Raw genomic sequence first — 18,767 nt, forward strand, 5'->3', positions numbered from 1 at the left:
TCACTTCCGGCAACAATAGGAAACGTCAAAAGTCGGGCAGTCAGCAGCTCTGGCTGCTACAGCTTGAGGCGAGCTGAGTCCAGAGGAATCCTGTGCTGCTTCTGATATCCTCACTGCTGTCACCACTATCGGCGCGAACAAGTGAAGTTTGAACCGGCTTCTCCATGGCCCGGGCACCGGTTCCCGGCTGAGCCATTTTCTTTGTGACTAAAAAAAGCCCCCGCCCAGAGACCGATTCGTCGCGGCGGCGGTGGGGATCGCAGGTCGTTCAGGTACAAGCATCAGCCTAGATATGTCAGAGCTCTTGCCTCTCTTCTTTGCATACCCTTACTTTTCTTCTCGGAAATAGACAACGGGTGCTTGCCAGTTGGCAGAAACTTGCCAACCAGCGAGACTTTGGAACCAATAGCTGTGCAGAGCATTTAGAGTGACAGCTGTGATGGCTTATTAAAATGTGGAATCTGTATCAGGAGGCGGGAGTAGGTGTGTTCCTTGTGTTTCTAGGCCACTGGAGTGTAGGTGAACTTGGGACCCCAGGTGATGACCCGGCCTCATTATGAAATAAAGGCAAGAAATGGCAAGGAATCCTCTTTCTAGCCCAAGTGTTGCTTTTCAAACAGTGGTTTCTTGATGCATAGGTACCATTTTCGGTTCTTTACTTACTTTTCAGTAATAAGAATGCAAACACTTTTTAGTTAAGGTTATGATGGATTTGCCAGTTGCTTCAGCAGTCAAACTTGGATTATAAATCTGGCATATTTTTTAATCTATCTCTTGTTTGTGACTGGGGTCTACTCTCTTACGGTGAGCGTTCCAATGAAATATTGTTAGGTGAAAATACATAAATTAATTCCAATCCTCAATGAAGTTTTTGTTCTTGTTTTTAGGATCTGTATGTATTAGTAATTTAATAACAGAGTCTACTTATTTTTTTAAAATTGAACTTTTATTTTCTTGGATCCTAGATGTTTCTCTCCAATACAATATATCGTGATCTTTATTACTGCAAAGTGAAGCTAATTTATGTTTTGCATTTGAGCTTTCCTTTTAATATTTGGAGTTTGGCAACCGTATTTATGAGATAGGAGGTTTTTAAAACCCCCAAGAAAATGGTTTACAAAAGTGAGCAGATCTGAGAATGAAGAAAAAAATTTATTCTGTTTTTCAAGTTGAGTAAGAAACTTGCCATTTTTATTCACTTTAACTTGATATTTTGTCTGATGAGATACTGTATTAGTTATCCATTGCTGAGTGACAAATTACTCAAATTCAGCAGCTTAAAACCACAAACATTGATTATCTCACAGTTTTTGTGGGTCAGAAACTTGGTTACAGCTTGGTGGAGAGCCTCTGACTCAAGGTCTTTCATGAGTTTGTAGTCAGGCTATAGGTGGGGACTGGTCTTATCTGAAAGCTTCTCTCAGGGGTAGAAGGATCCGCTTCCACGCTTCCACGTGCACTCACATGGTTGTTTACAGACCTAGGTTCTCCACCACATAGAGAGTACAATAGAGAGTCTTTTGTCAGTAGTCTTTTATAACCTAATCTCTGAAGTGGTATTTCATCACCATTGCCACATTGTAATAGAAGTGACTCAGTAAATCCAACCAAAAGTCAATGTAGAGAGGAATATATGAGGGCACCAGTTCCAGGATGCAAGGGTCTTTGGGGGCTATCCTCAAGACTGCCTAACACAGACAGCCTGGCTGATAACTTTTAAGAGTTAATGGATGGGCGGGGGGCGGGGTGCCTGGGTGGGTCAGTCGGTTAAGCTTCTTCTGACTTTGGCTCAGGTCCTGATCTCGCGGTTTGTGAGTTGGAGCCCCAGGTTAGGCTCCAGGCTGGCTCAGAGCCTGGAGCCTACTTCAGATTCTGTCCCTCACCCTCTCTGCCCCTCTCCTGCTTGTGCTCTGTCTGTCTCTCTCTCAAAAGTAAATAAACATTAAAAATGTAAGCGTTAATAGATGGAAATAACTGAGCAAAAATGCATCCAAGTGAAATGCAGTCAGAGAAGGAGAGATGTCAACTTGTAAAGAAATAAATTTGGGCAAGCATTACCTCTCTGAAAAAAGTTGGGCTTTTGTTTGTTTTTTGTCTTTTTGTCCTTCTAATTATCTGAAGAGGGGCCTACTATTTTTCTTGGGAAATTCTGCCTGAGGGCCAATGTGTGTGAGAGGAATGTTTGTATTTTTAGGGTCTACATGAGCAGAGCATATCACAGCTGGAGATTGTGTACTCTTTACCCATTACCATCTTATATAGTTGAAACCGTATCAAAATACATGTGAGCAAAGATAGCTCTCAAGGAGGAAAGAAGTTAGGAAAAGCTAGAGGTGTGCTTTTCTGGTATAGAAAGAATGCAAGTCGGTGGCCCTCTTTATGATGGTGGAAGATCAAGTAAGGATGGGAGAGGGGAATCTGAGAATAGAAGTGTACTTTGCAGGTCTGTTTTTCAGCATTATTAGGTGGCAGGTACCTCCTTCTATCAGCATTTCCTGGCTGTGCACCACCAGCACAGATTGTGTCAATGAATCGCATAAGCTTATTAGGAATGAAAGGTGCAGGCTTTCAGGGTTTGTTGTGACACTCTGTTGGCTGTGATCTGCTGTAAAAGTGCCTGTGCTCCTTCCAGGTTTGAAAGATGTTGTAAATCCTTACCCGCTCGTAAAGTGTAATTCAGGTTTATCTTCTATACCTTAAGTGTTTCACAGTAGCCTAAATGTGTCAATTCTCAAATTACAAGTTTGGCTTTTAAATTGGGATTCTCTGTCAGGCTAGTATTTCATTTATAGTAGGTTACAGCCAGTTAACTAATGTGATGTTGGGCCCTTAGATATATGCAAAATTTTAAACAGACGCTTGAGAAAATAATACAGTTGAAACACTTCCACCCACAAAATACCCTATAGTAATAACTGCTAAATACGCTGAAACAGCCATTATAATTTCTTGTATGTGATCAATTTAATAGGGATTTTTTTATGTGTTTACTGTGCTTTTATATAGGTTAAAAGATAGTCATTTTCCTTATTTCACAGTGTAAAATAAAACCATTGAGTCACCAAGAGATTATCTTCTTTGATCGCAGTGCATTGAAATTACTGAAACATCTGGTTTTATAGTTCAGTACTTAACCAAGTTGTGTACAACTGTCTTTTTTCTGTATTTTGATTCAAATTTGGAAGCTGAGGCTAATCCCTTGGCTGGCCTGTGATAATGCATCAAGATCATTAATACTGAAGTCCGAAATACATCTAACTCATATTGCTTTTTCATTAAATTACTTAATAATTTTAAAACAACTTTAATGAAATATAGCTACTTCTAGAAATTTCTACACCTTATTTGTTTTTTCCTCATCACTTTGTTTTTCTGACAAATTTATCGACATAGATTCTATAATAAAATTAAAACATCTTGGCTTGAATAATTTACATCGTACTTGTGGCACATACTTTAGTGACAGAGATGAAAAAAGATTTGTGGTTTCAGGTTTAGGCATTAGGGAGTTTAGCTCTGTGTTCATGTGTTTGTCAGGAATAGATTCCATAAGATTTCATAAGCTCTTTGAATGAAGAAACAAGATTTTAGTTAGTGAGCCGTATTAGGAGAATCCCTATCTGCCCATACTGAGTAGTGATTTGTAGAAGTCATGAACACAGGGGAAAAGAATGGAAAGAACAGATGCTTAGACACACACACTCTATCACCTCTTCATTTTATTTTATTTTTTAGGATTTTTTTCTCATTGTCAGAGAAAAAAATTTTTTTCTCATCTCTATGTCTCAGAATCATAGAGTTTTATAGCTAAAAGAGACCTTAGGGATCGATCATCAGGTTCAAAACTCTTGTTTTACAGGTGAGGAAACTGAGACCTCGAATTTAAGTGACTTTCCCAATAGAACTAATAAAGAGAAGGAGCCCAAATAAATCCATATTTTCTGTCTGTCTCTTTTCATTACTGGATATTTTCTCACCTCATTTCTGTCTTTCCTTGTATTCTGGCTGCCCTCAATATTTTAATTTCTTGTTTTATTTGTCTACAGGCAATTCAGTGAGAATTAGTTTTTGTTTTGTTATTTTAATTCCTCAACTGTCATAGCAATGGACATTTTGGTCCGTGGGCACAGAGCATGGTGTGCCCTAGGAGGTGGGTTGAGATATGCTGCTATGGCAGTTGCTGATTTTCAGTGGGCTTGAGTAAATAGTGCGGTTACGTCAGAACCAGCGTAATTAACAACAATGCTGATGAGGAGTGTAATAATTCTTTTTGTTTAAAAGTTAAAACAGGTGAGGTATGATAAATGTATTTTATTTAAAGGTTAAAATAAAACAGTGGAACATTTCTTACAAAACAAGCCAAAGAAATTAAATAAAGCTAAAATTCTCAGCTTTTTTTGGTCACATTTAAATGACACATTTTAATTTTTAGATTTGTTTAGATGCCGTTTGGTGGCCCTCATTATAGAATCAAATTAAAGAACTGGAAAAAAGCTTCAGAAACCAAAGTGATATTGTAAATCTTTTTGAATTAAAAAAAAAACAACTACAAATGGTATGCCTTTTAGTAACAAAAACTGCTCTTGCAGACCAGATCTTTAAATTTAATGAGTGTGGGTTGTTTTTTTTGTTTTTTTTTTTTTAATGTGTTTAACGTACCTTGTGACCTCTTAATACTTAGCTATTTCCCTTTTCTTAGAAAGACCTCCTTGTGGACCTACCCTTCTTTCCCTCAATCGTTGCCATTCAGTTTTAGGGATGTGATTTTGGTTATCACATTTTTTTTTCTTCTCTTTTTTTTCTTTTCTTTTTTTTAAATTTCTCCACCCAGTGTGTTCTGAACTACTTTGGTGGTCCATTCTTTTGGAAGTGGAGAAATAAATGCTGGGCTGCCACTTGATTCTAAATGTCTTAGAGAAAATATTTTCTCACAGAATTTCTGATGTTCTTATGCCATTGAGTAGTATCACATGATATCATTGAAGGATAAATGATAACATAATCAGAAAACCTAAAATAATCAAATTCTAGTTGTTACTATCTAATTGAAGAATACCGAAAATTTCTAAGAAGATAAAAGTGAATTTCCTCATCTTTAAGTCATAATAAGATTAACATTTTCGGACTAACTTTTCTGGTATAACATTTTTAAATCTTTATCTGAGATAGGAAATCTCTCATTTCTGAATTCCACTATTCAGATGTTTAGGAATTATTGAAGAAAACTAACTTCCTATGGTGAGTTATTTGAATGAGATTATTTATATGTCAATCATCACAAACCAGTGATTCACAGTGTTTTCTCAGGAAGAAATTTATGGAATTGGTTTGCTTCAAACCAAAGTATTTAAAGAAGTAGGCGTTTTTGATGCCTCCAGACTCATTTCTGTTTTTCCCATCTCCCACCGTGTATTTTCTACCTAAATGGTATGTAAGCCATTCTTTATTACGTGGAGTTATCTCCACAGCATGTGGAATGTTTACTGCCATGGAATTACTAAACGTACTAATTCATTTACCTTTTTCTTATAGAATAGTATTTCATTTGATGTTTGTTACATAGGGATGTTTTGATTAAAGCTGCTTAACATTTTACAGATAAGCTGTATATTAGATATAGCAACAGCTATTACTAAAATAAATTACTCTTACTTTTTGTGGAAATACTCTTTTGAAAAGAGAACAAGACATTACAAATACAGTCATTCAAGAATACTATCTGTTTTAGAAATGTAGCCATCTACTAGACTAGAAAAGTATTACGGTTCTCATACCCTGTACTAAGTTGGTGACTAATATAGTTGATGATTAATTTATTCTGGCTTCTTGGTGGAAGTGCCATTGTGCTCTGTTTTGACTGAAACTGTATTTCATTTGGTAAAAATGAGAAAATTACATCTAAAATCATGTCAGAAAAGTATTGCTATTTCTGCAATCTTTGCGTTAGAAAAAGGTCAGGATCTACATACTGCTTTACCAATTAAAAGATGCTTTTATGCCATATATATATATATATATATATGTATATATATATCTGTCTCATCAATTAAGACTTAAAGCAATCCTGTAAAATAGACAGGAGTGATTTCCCGTATTTTATAGGAAACAGAAGCTCACAAACCTTGTTTGAAATATCTAAGGTCATACGACATATGGCATAATTGGAGCTGTAACTTTAAATTCACTTTCCATTGTAACAGTGTCAAGAAAACTTACACATTTCTCTCAGGCAGACATCATATAGCCTACATTCTCCAATCTCAGCATAATAAAACCCAAAGTTTAAAACCCAAAGAGGCCTAAACACTTATTTTTTTAAATAAGCTTTTCCAAATAACCCATCAATACATAATAAAAGTATGTATTATTATTAATGTCACCATTATTATTTTAATAGAAACAAGGATTTTTAAGAATATAAGAGATGTAGGGGCACCTGGGTGGCTCAGTCGGTTGAGCGTCCAACTTCTGCTCAGGTCATGATCTCATGGCTCATGAGTTAGAGCCCCAATGTCAGGCTCTGTACCGACAACTCGGAGCCTGGAGCCTGCTTCAGATTCTGTGTCTCCCTCTCTCTCTCTCTGCCCCCTTCCACTCACTCTGTCTCTCAAAAATAAATAAAAATATTTAAAATTTTTTTTAAATATTAAAAAAAGAATATAAGAGGTTTAAACAAAACTTACTCTGATTTTTAAAATCATAGTATTTAATACTTATTATTAAAATCTTCTTAGTAAATTATCAGTATTTCTATATATTAGAAATAAGCTTATTTGAAGCAATCCGAATTAAGTTTATGTACTTTGATTTTTAATAAGTAATTATACCAGTTTTCTCTTTAATGTATTTTGCATTTCCATATTTATTAGATCAAAGAGGAGACACACAAATACCAGTTCTTTAGCATTTATACCTTTGCCCAATTATTTTTTTTTTATTTTTTTTAATGTTTATTTACTTTTGAGAGAGACAGAGCATGAGCAGGGGGAGAGGCAGAGAGACAGGGAGATATAGAATCCAAAGCAGGCTCCAGGCACCAAGCTCTCAGAAGCAGAGAGAGCAACATGGGGATCGAACCCACAAACTGCAATATCATGACCTGAGCTGAAGCAGGACGCTTAACTGACTGGGCCACCCAGGTTCCACTTCCCAATTATGTTCCATCCAATTATTGATGCATCCTATGTAAATAGTCAGAACATAGGATTTATATCTTTCAGGATTTGTATTCCTTGATCATGTCTTCTTTTGACCCATATAGGAAGTTCCATGAAGTCAGAGATGATTCATAGGTTATAGATTTTTAATGATTAGTTGAATTTCCCGAAATTTAACATAGTTACTATTTGTCAAATGACGCTAGACTTGCTGCGTCCTCTGTCATTCTCTTTAGAGCAGGCATTAGAGTTTCTCTCTGATTCTTTTTTTAAACCAGTTTACTGCTTTATCATTCACATATCAAAATTCACCCATTGTAAGTGTACAATTTTACCCTCCCCCTTTTTTGAGGTGATTGTGGATGCACGTGCAGTTGCAGGAAGTATACAGAGAGATCTTTTGTACACCTTAGCAGGTTTCCACGGATGGGGACATTTTGCAAAACTGTAATCTACTATCACAACCCAGACATTGATATGAATACAGTCTGTCAATCTTATTCATATAACCCCAGTTTTATTTTCACTCCCATGTGTAAATAGGTATATGAAATTATTCACAGGTTCGACTATCCAGCACCACAGCCAAGATACTGAACAGTTCAAGCACCACAGGGATTCCTCATGCTGCCCTTTTATGGTTAGACCCACTCCCTCCTGGGTAATGATATAGTGAATGTGTCACCATCTGCTTATGTGCCATTTGTTATATCCTCTTTGGCAAAATATCTGTTGCTTCTTTTTAAATTGAATTTTTTTTATTGTTTTGAGAGTTGTTTATGTATTCTAGATAGTGGTCCTTTGTCAGAATGTAGTTTTCAAATATTTTCTCTCAGTCTCTACACAGCTTGTGTTTTCATCTTCTTTACATAGGGCTTCAAAGAGCAAGAGTTCTTGATTATAGAGATATATTTTATCAGTTTTTACTCTTACGGAGTTTTACTCTTATGGATCATCCTTTTGATGTCAAGTATGAGAACTCTGCCTAATCCTAGATCCTTAAGATTTCCTTCTATGAATTTTTCTAAAAGTTTTACAATTGTACACTTTACATTTAAGTCTGTGATCCAATTTGAGTTAATTTTTAAAAGATACGTGAAGTTTAAGTCAAGGTTCATCTAATTCAGTTTTTTATCATTGCATGCCACTCATCCATTTGTTCACTCAAAATATTTACTGAGCACTTTATAGGGATAAGGCACTGTATTTGGTACTGGATTTATACATGTAGCCTATTGATTGCAATCAATTCCTCGTCTTAGTACTTAAACTCAGTTCCTACTTTGCATGGTACCGTTGTAACTGAAATGTGCATATTAGAGCTTTTCACAGTCCCATGGTCACTGTTAATAGTTAGCACAATGTTGTACAAAGCAAGGACTGCCTATATACAGGCCTACCTCGGAGATATTGAGGGTTTGACTCTGGACCACAATAAACTGAATACCACAATAAAGCAAATCAAAGGAATTTTTTTTGTTTCTCAATGCATATAAAAGTTATGTTTATACTCTACTGTAGTCTATTACAGTGTGCAATAGTATTATGTCTAAAAAATGTGCACACCTTAGCTACAAGATATTTTATTGCTAAAAGATGCTAACCATCACGTGAGCTTTCAGTGACTCATATTCACTGATCACAGATGATAATGAAAAAGTTTGAAGTGTTGCAAGAATTGCTAAAATGTGACACAAAGTGCACAAATGCTGTCGGGGGAAAATGGCATTGATGCACTTGCTTGATGCAGGTTTGCATCAGTCCTTCAATCTGTAGAAAACTAAGTATCTGCCAAGTGCAGTGAAACAGAGCATGATAAAACAAGGTATGTATACATTTTTAAATATTTATTTCTTTTACTATATATAATATGATAAATGTGAAAAATAGCACAGTGTAATAGGTTGTTCCAAAGGTATTGTCTTAACGAACATGTTTGAATAAATATTAGTATTCCGTAATTAAGAAATACGCTTAAAAATATGAATCTCAACAATTGTAACATTAACTTTAAAGATCTAATGAATTACCATGCTATTCACAAAGTACTTTAAAATTTAAATTACTGGTGATTGCTGATGTTCTAGAGATCTATAGTAGAAATTTCCTCTTATTAATTGACAGATTTATTTTGTCATGCTACCAGAAGTGACTTTGACATGTTGAATCTTCCTATGGAGTCTTAAAGTTTTCATTTCTAGAAACATTGATGATGATTAAAGATGATGGTAGTGCTTAACTGCCAAAAACGTATCTCTGTTATCACTGACTGATGACTAAGTACTTGGCCTTAATTGTCAAACTTTGTTTTTATATATAGTGTTTCAATCTAAGCAAAGTTAGAATCTTTTTCTTACTTTATATATTCACCTAGCAAAGGTAAATGGCATCTCTCCCAATTTCTCAGATCCTAAATTAATGAAATTCAGGAGCAGGACTATAACTACTCACTAATTAAATCCAAAATAATCAGGTTAATTTGAAATGGAAAAAGCAACGTATGATTATCATTTAAAGAAGTTTGAAAGATGGCCACGAAACTACCTGTTACTCTGAATTAGGTTCTTTAAATGTTATCCCCTGTAAGTCCCATGGGATAAGAATTCTCCATTATCTTACTGATGAGGAAAATGAGGACCGCAGTCTATAGGTGAATCAGATTCTGTGTTGGAGTTTTAACCAGATCTGTTTTCTCATCAAAGCCTATGAGAAAAACCGCAGCCGGAAACAACAATGGAGGTAATAAGCAGTAACAGGAAAAAGAGATGAGAGCCAGCGCCGAAGAAACAGATGGGAGATTGCCTTTGCCATCTGTGGGCTCTAACGGTTCTGGGCATAAGGTTTGGTGGTTGAGAATAAAAGCTTTGGACTCACATAGACCTAAGCTTGAATCCTAAATTTTACATTCGCCAGCTATGAGATCTTGGGCAAAGATGTTTAACCTCTCTGGGTCATAGTTCCTCAGCTACAAAATTAGAATAATAATCTCTACCTGTTGTGGTTGTTGTGAGGATTAAAATGAGGTAACATAGAAAAGCTTTAACAGAGTATTTAGCATAGAGAAAGTACTAAATAAATGTTTCATGGTATAAAAACAATATTATGTTTAATATTTATATTATTGAATATTATCCACATAATGTTATGTACAGAAGGAGAGAACACAGCCATGAATGCCAAGTCTTAAAGATGAACACAAAAAGAGTTAAAAGGGGCGTTTCTTTCTACTTTCTTTCAAACATTTTCTCCATCCTTTAAAATAAAACTTTTTGTCAAAAATGGCACATCCGTTTTGATGTTTTCCTTGACAGGAGTCTCCTACTACTGTTAATCCATAATGCTGGGCATTTATCTCCTGATTAGTGGTTTTCAGTCTGTATTACAGTAAATTCCAGAGCAGTAATTTTAAACCGAGTGCATATCAAACCAAGAGTTTTTTTCAAATTCACATGCCTGGATTCCACACCAAATTTCTGTTTACGGAGATAGACGTTACTATTTTTCTGAACCATCTGAGACTAAGTTACGTATGGGATGCCTGAAGTGTGTTTCCAAAGAACAATAATATACTGTGACAGAGCCACTGCACAGTTATCAAATTCAGGAACTTTAACAGTGATATGATATTTGATCCAATCTTTAGTCCATGTGTTTAGTCTTTCGGTTATCCGAATAATGTTCCTGAACTGTTCCTCAGCCTTTCTTTGACTTCATAGCATTTGTGAAGGGAAAAGTCCTATCATTTTAGAGACTCCATTTGGTTTCCTCTGATAGTCCTCATGGTTAGCTGCAGTTTATACATACATTTTTGTCAGGAATACTGCACAATTGATTCTGTGTCCTTCTCAGAGTATTGGGGCCAGAGGCACATGATATAATTTGTCTCCTGTTGATAAATGTTAATTTTGGTCATTTGGTTATATACTGTCTTCATAATTTTTTTTGTAATTTAGGAGTCATATGTGAGGAATCTTGGGAAACACTATAAATATTCCATTCTTTTTCAAATTCCAGATACAGCATCCACTCATAATCTTTGCCAGAATTATTTTTCCTATGATGCTTGTGAGATGATTCTTCTAATACCCCTGTATTCCTTTTATCTGTATAACATTTTTCTGTAAAGAAGAGCTTTTTATCTCCTTTATTTATATGTTTATTTATTATCAATGTAAACACATGGATTCTTTTTGTTATGTGATGGATTATAATCCATTAGTGTGCTTATTATTTGGATGCTCAAATTTTCATATGGGTTGGCCAATAGGAGCTTTTTCACATCCGCTCCTAATATTTCTTTTGATATTATTCCATTGCATTTGTTTTGTGTTGATTATCTTCTAGCTCACTGGACATTCATAATCTGTATTTAAGAAACACTGCTTTAGGATTTTCTGGGTAGCTCTTGAGGATGTCCCAAGTGGACTGGAAAGGTTAAAGTTGGGAGAAAGATGTACCCTTCTGCCATATTTATACAATGCAGAACTTCAGTGGGTTCCTTCTGTAAGCCAACTCTCAAATATGTAATATGTAGAGTTTATGATTTTATTTATTAGATCAAGATTAAAATTAACTTTTAACTCTTGTTGAAGAGTCACTGGGTAAAATAAGGAAAATAAGCCAAGTGATCATTGTGCAAATGCTTCAGCATTTGAATATGATTCAATGATTAATGATTGAATGTTAGATCTTTGAGACAATAAAAAGTTGATTTGTAGATGTATGCACCTATATAAAGTTGGTGGCCCTTGCTTTGGGATGATTGGTTTGATAGCCATTATGTTGGGCTGCTTCTAAATGTTACAAGGGGAATCTTTTCTCTAGGGTTCAGTTTCTTTAGAAGAAACACTTCTTCATTTAACCCAGATAAGGGAAAGGGGTTGGAGTAGATGCCTAATCATTCAAGACACTTGTTGCATGTGTGTTGAAGGATAGCTTCTGTTGTCTGTTGTTCCATTTTACTTCTTAATAAGATTGTAAAGGGGCTAATTTTTGTCAATATTGTGGAAGGAAGGAAACAGTGACCCAGTGATCCCTTGATTTTTGTTCCTCATTTTACTCTGAATTAATTCCTTACTTATGCTGTGCTTTGGACCCTCAAAAGACTTTTGAAGATTCTGCAGGATAGATAAGCTTCTGTTTAACCCCATGCACTATTCCATACTATCTTTCTCCTTCCTCTTCATGGCTTCACTAGTAACCACTACTCCTTCCAATGTCATGTTACAGAAATCTGTTCAAATGTTTTGTTCACTCAACAGCCTGTTTTCCTTCTCTTTCAGGTTTTTAAATTTCTCTTTTTTATTTCCTCTCATTTTAATAGGAAGGAAAAGTGATAAATATACGTATTCATGCTTAAACTTTTAACAAGATGCTAGGAATTGACCATAAAAGATTTTTCCAAAAATGAGTTAGAACATTCTTTCTTTTATCTACTATCCAATTGATATCTCACAAACCATGTTAATGAGATGACACCCTACCATATATATTTATCCTGCTGCTGGCTTAAAACCTGTTTCTGAAACCATATTAGCATGCATCAAAATAGTGTTAGAGTTGAGAATACTAACATCAAGCAATGTAATACCAAAAAAGCTTTTTTTTGGAAGGAAAAGCAACATATATACATAATAACCGTGGATGTAACATGCCTAAAATGTTGTCAGGTAGAGGTGCAACAGATGATTTAGAGGTGATAGTGGCTATTTTCTCTATAAATGGACCTTTGGCTAAGCAAGAAGTCTTATTCATGCTTATTGCTCAATATTTATCAAAGACTATTTTTGAAAAATGCCAGAATCTTCCTAAAGTAATGTTAATTTCCATTTATTTTATTCCAACTACTGTGCCACGGTAGCATAGGACTTTAGGAACACAAAGTTAAATTTGAAGTGTAAGATAATAAACAAAAATAGGAAATTCTTATGCATGCAATTAAATTAATAAAACGGTTGACTCTTTCAGCTAATGTGACATATTTATCTACAGTACCACTGAGTGTTCAAAGCGGCTCAGGTTGGTTACCCATCCCATAACCAGTAGTGCCAGGCTTCTGAGTTTTCTGTCCACCTGAGACATTTGCATGTATGTGAACTCATGTACATGAGTACATCTGCAAATAGTGGAGAATTGAACATAAATCTTTGGCCCTTACATGAAAACTGTATGTAATAGCTCTGAGATGTAAGGAGCATTACTTGACCACTGTATTAAAATAATGAAAATTAATTAAATTGAGAGCGATGTTTGCATAATTTCAGGAAAAATGAGATTCTTGAATAATATCCATTTGCATGTTTGGCCATTGCTTCATTTGAGAGTCTTCATCCAATTTAAAAAGGAGTTCTGGGATTTATTTTATTTTGCCTTGACCATTTTCTGTAAAATGTAAATTCACACTTACTAAATAGTATCTAAATCTCTGCTTTTAAGTGTCAATTTTATTATCATTCTGAAAAATAAGACACTATAGCATCCGATTTACCTTGATTTTTTTTCCTATAATTTTTTCTCTTTTCTAAAAGGAAGAACTTCAATTTTGAAATCTTGTATGGAATTTTTATCAGTATAATTTCTCCTGTAACCTATATAATTATGGCATTTTTATTTCCATCAGATGGTAAATAATGAAGCACTGTTTCTACCTTTGGAGACCAAGAGAAAATATCTTTGGTTTCATTTTGAAGGCCCTTAGAAAAAATCTTCTAAGTCTCCTGAACATGATAAACTTTAAAGAAAATAAATTCAAATCTGGAGGAAAAGGCATGGGACCTCTTCAACAGTATTACAGTCAATTTCCTAACTTGCAGATTTTGTATTTGTGATTTCTCCTACTCGCTAAAATTTATTTTTTGATCCCCCAAATCAGGACTCCTGGCACTGTCACAGTCATTCTCAGACAGGTACAGACCTGTAGAAAATTTGCATCTGTGAGGTGCTGTTCCCAGCTAAGGTTAAATTAAGGCAATGCTCTGCTTTCTTGTCGTAGCTCTGATATTATAAACAAGTGTCCTTTTTGTGATCTGTATAGTGCCACATTTGTACATTTTTGTCCTTTTGTGTTGATGATTTCACTGTTGAAAATGCCCCCCATAATTGCTACTCACGTGCTGGGTAGTGTTCCTAACTGTAAAAAGGCTGTGATGGTGCTTTATAGAGAAAATGCCTGTGTTAGATGAGCTCTGATCAGGTTTGGTGAGTTCAATCTTAGTGAATCAACAATGTATATTAAACAAGATGTCTTTAAACAGAAACATGCATAAAGCAAGATTATGTATTCATCAGTTGGCAAAAATGCAGCCAGAGGCTGTAGTAACCTAACGGCATATATCTGCTAGGAACAATGGTTTAGTATTTGCTAATTCACTGTATGCAGTGACTTTATCCCACCAAACTACCACAAATTACAAGAATTGACCATATTTCTTTTATTTGTACAGAATAGACTAATTATGCTCTTAAGAGTACTGTTTCCTAGGAGTAAGTATCTATATTTCTCAACCTGTTTTGAGAGAATAAAATTATCAGCAGTGATTTCATCACAAAATCTATATTTATACCCAAACTATTTATTTCAAATACACAGACTTCTTTGGTGGTTATTTTTTTTCAATTTTAAACTCTTTGTATATTCAGTGATTCCACTGTGCAGCTTGATATTTTTTAGACTGAATTGGCACAAATGACAGAGTATTGTATCTTTTATGATGCTGTTTTTAAATTGTGAAAATCTTTATACTAACATTTATTAAAACTTTAAGACAAATCTGAATATTTTGTACTTTGAAGTCAGTCCAGATAACTATTTTCAGGAATTTAACATCATGTAAGACCCCAGCGTGAAGCTATCATATTTTATATCTCTTTTAGCACCAAATGTTGACAGATTACTAATAATAACACAAGGACCTGTTTCAGGCCTTGTTAGTGGCACTATCATAAGGCATGCCGAGGTTTGAAATTGTTTAGTGGACACAACACAGTCTTCTTTGTTTTTCAGGTTTGGGTTTACTTGGTTGGTTGGTTGGTTGGTTGGTTTGGTCATCAATATAAACAACTGCATTTATGAGGGAAAGAATAACCATGGCAGAAATATGAAGTAACTAAAAGAGATGAAGAATAGTGTGCATCAGCATGAACAAATGAGTTTATTAAGCAGGCATAACATCTGGACAACTGAAGTGCCATTAAATAAGTTTTGCCAAAGTGCTCATCAATTTCACTTTATGAAAATCTTTTCACAACAAACTGATAGCTGATATTTTCTTGATTTTAGCTGTGGAATGAACTTTATAAGCATTATCTCATTCAATACAATGATCTTTTGAACTATAGATATTACTATTATGTAATATGCAAATGATCACATACATATAAAGAAGCTAAAGCTTAGAAGAGTCAAGTATATTCCCCCAAGGTCCTCTGTAAGTAATAACTAGTGGAGTCCAGATTTTAAACTCAGGTCTGTTCAGTTTCAGAGTCCACAACATTGTGTTCCCTCCATGACTCAGTTCACAGCTTCTGCAATGGATATCGTGTTGTTTTGAGAGTTTTAGCACTTTTCTGACAGTCCACCCACATTCCACATCTCTGTTATCCTAAGGAAGATGGGGAGTGGGGATGGAACTCTATAAACACCCTTTCCTTTCTCCAAAGCATAAATTTATGATATGAATCTTCCCCAAGTGGTTTATCATTTTATGTTCTTTCCCAGTATCAAGAACTGCCCCTAAAAGAAAGGGACATTCCAAGAGGGCAATTTGTGGCATTATTCAGTAGGAGAATAGAAAATGCAGTTTCCTTTGTCTGAATTATGGTTATATGAGCCTCAAATTTCCACCCCCAACCCAAGAGCCAGCTGCTAGCTTTACCTCTTTCTACCTGCCGGATGCTTTCTGAATCACATTATCCAGTGCTCAATTTAAGCGATCCCCATTAAAGTCCAGAGCCTAGGGAAATCACCCTGATTCTGTGTTCCCTAGCAACATCCCTGAGACTAACAACAGCTGCTTAACAGCTGCTTAACCAGAAAGATGCTGTAGGGAAAATACACAGAAATTGGTATTAAATGCCTTAAATCTTGAGATTTCAAACATTGTAGTTACCATGTTGTATTATTTATGTTTAGTGGTACAAAAGCAAAAGAGAAAAATAAATGTAAGTAATCATCAAAAAGGATAAGATATGCTACATGACCTTGGCAGGCAACATGATTTTAGATATTTTCTTGCTCAGATAAACAGAAATAGCCATGATGGAAATAAAATACCTTTCTTTATGATTTTGAATCATTTTGAAACATTTGAACATTTTGAAATGTTATGGTTGTCAAAATTAAGTTATGCTTACGTTGTTGTATGGCATGGCGTACTTAAACATTAACCAAAATTAAAATTCCGTACAAATTTTGTTGATATTCTTTATTTTTCTGTGTTAATCATATTTATTCTCTGTAGTTTGCCTTTTCCAGAATGTCAAATTATTGGAATCGTACATTATGTAGCCTTTTCAGATCATTTTCTTCCACTTAGTGATATGCATTTAAGTTTCCTCCCTGTCTTTTTATGGCTTCGTAGTTCATTTCTTTTAGTCCTAAACATTTCAGTGTATGGATGTACCACAGTTTATGCACTCACCTTGGTTGCTTACAAGTTTTGATAATTGTGAGTACAGATGTTATAGACATTTGTGTGAAGGTTTTTATGTGTACATAAATTTTCAACATATTTGGGTGAATACCAAGGATCACAAATGCTGGGTCATATGGTAAAAGCATGTTTTGTAAGAAACTGCCAAAGTGACTGTCCGATTTTGCATTCCCACATCTTTGCCTGCATTTGGTGTTGTCAGTGTTTTGGATTTCAAGTATTCTAATATGTATGGTATTTACTATCTCATTGTTTTGATTTGAGATTGTAGAATAACACGTGGAGTGTCTTTTTATATGCTTATTTGCTATCTATATGTCTTTTTTTTTGGTGAGGTATCTGTTGAGATTTTTTGCAAATTTTTGCATGGGCTGTTTTCTTATTGTTGACTTTAAAGTTCTTTGTATACCAGCACTTTGTTAGATAACTGTTTTGTAAATATTTTCTGCAGCTCTGGAGCTTGTCTGTTCAATCTCTTAAGAGCCTATATAAAAAATACAAATTTGGGGTGCGTGGGTGACTCGGTTGCGTGTCCGACTTCAGCTCAGGTCATGGTCTTGCGGTTTGTGGGTTCAAGCCCTGCATCGGGCTCTGTGCTGACGGCGGAGCCTGGAGCCTGCTTTGGACTCTGTGTCTCCTTCTCTCTCTGCCCCTCCCCAACCTGTGCTCTGTCTCTCTATGTCTCTCAAAAAATAAGTAAATGTAAAAAAAAAAAAAAAAAAAAATTAAAAAAAATACAAATTTAATTATTATATTCTAATCACCAATTTAAGCACTACCATTATTGTCGTATGTGTTATGGGGATAAAAGATTATTTTTTTGTGGTTTCTTTGTAAATAAATCTCCCCACGTTTGAAAATTATTAATATGTTCCTTCTCTTTGTACCCCTCATTCCTTTATACCTTAAGCTGTTGGGGTTGCAAGCAGTCAACTGTAAGGAGGAAGAGTGAAAAATTATCCTGGACTATTTTTCTGTTTTGATCAATGAGTAACCTATTACAGTGTCCATTATCTAAATAATAGCCAATAACTCAGTAAACATAAATGTGGATCATGCCTCTTTAAATCCTGAAAAAATATCTTTGACATTCTTTGAAATTCTATTCAATTTTCAAATTCCTAAGAATTTTCAAAATTTCTATTCACCCATGGTGTTTTTCTTTCTTTCTTTTTCTGTTAATTCTCATTGTAAACAGCTCATTAAAACTGTTTTAAGGTTACATGATGCTATGAAAGTTACTTTAATGACTATATGAAAAATAGTTTTTTCTCCCAATTTTTAAATTGCATGCACATACATATATATTAGCAGTCAACTTGGGTTTGTAAAACAAGAATATTTTGGAAAAGAGATCATGGAATATCTGTGTTAGTTAAAAGCTCTTCCTGATTTCATTTTTCTCAATAAATTTATTAGCCTGGGAGAAGTTACTTATTTTAAAGCCAAGATCAAATAGGAAGCCTAGGCCAGTAGTTTCCTAATATTTGTATAGCGGCAGTCCAATATTTCTAACAGATAAATGTAGAGCCGCTCTGGTTTGGAGGTCAAGTGAAGGTAGAGGAGGCCCGGGGCACATCTTCTTCTTCTCCTAGCTTTTTCCAGGTGCCTCTGAGGAATCCATGGGTCTGTCTGGAGAAGAACTGGAAAATCAGTTTAAATTCTGATTTTTATTTAAAGAAACAACAAAACCAAATAGTCATTACTAAGCTATTTATCACGGAGTTCTAGGTGTCTAATTTATAAGGTTTCTGAATTAGACTTCAGGGCCTATGTTACATTTTATTACAGTCTACAACTTAAGTGTAGACTGGCAAGAATTAAAGGAAAAGCCTGTTTCACAGCTGTTATGCATCTGGGAGTTTGGTTAAAAGGGGCTAGCTTAGCTTAGCCCGAGTTGTGATAAAAAGCAGGGTCTAGAGGCCTTTTAACTAAAGTCCTGTGCTCTGATCAGAGCTGC

The 18,767-nt window shown here is 35.1% G+C and overlaps 1 protein-coding gene across 1 annotated transcript in view; it reads left to right on the forward strand.

Annotated features, from left to right (window-relative positions):
* Positions 1-10: 10 nt before the first annotated feature.
* The window catches only part of FBXO8 (F-box protein 8), a 45,120-nt gene continuing 26,363 nt past the window's right edge, over positions 11-18,767 (forward strand). Inside the window, exon 1 of the mRNA XM_042935059.1 lies at positions 11-272. The gene's annotated coding sequence lies outside the window, so the exon portion shown is untranslated. The remainder of the gene's footprint in view (positions 273-18,767) is intronic.

This window comes from Panthera leo, chromosome B1, assembly GCF_018350215.1.
Source record: "Panthera leo isolate Ple1 chromosome B1, P.leo_Ple1_pat1.1, whole genome shotgun sequence".
NCBI lineage: Eukaryota > Metazoa > Chordata > Mammalia > Carnivora > Felidae > Panthera > Panthera leo.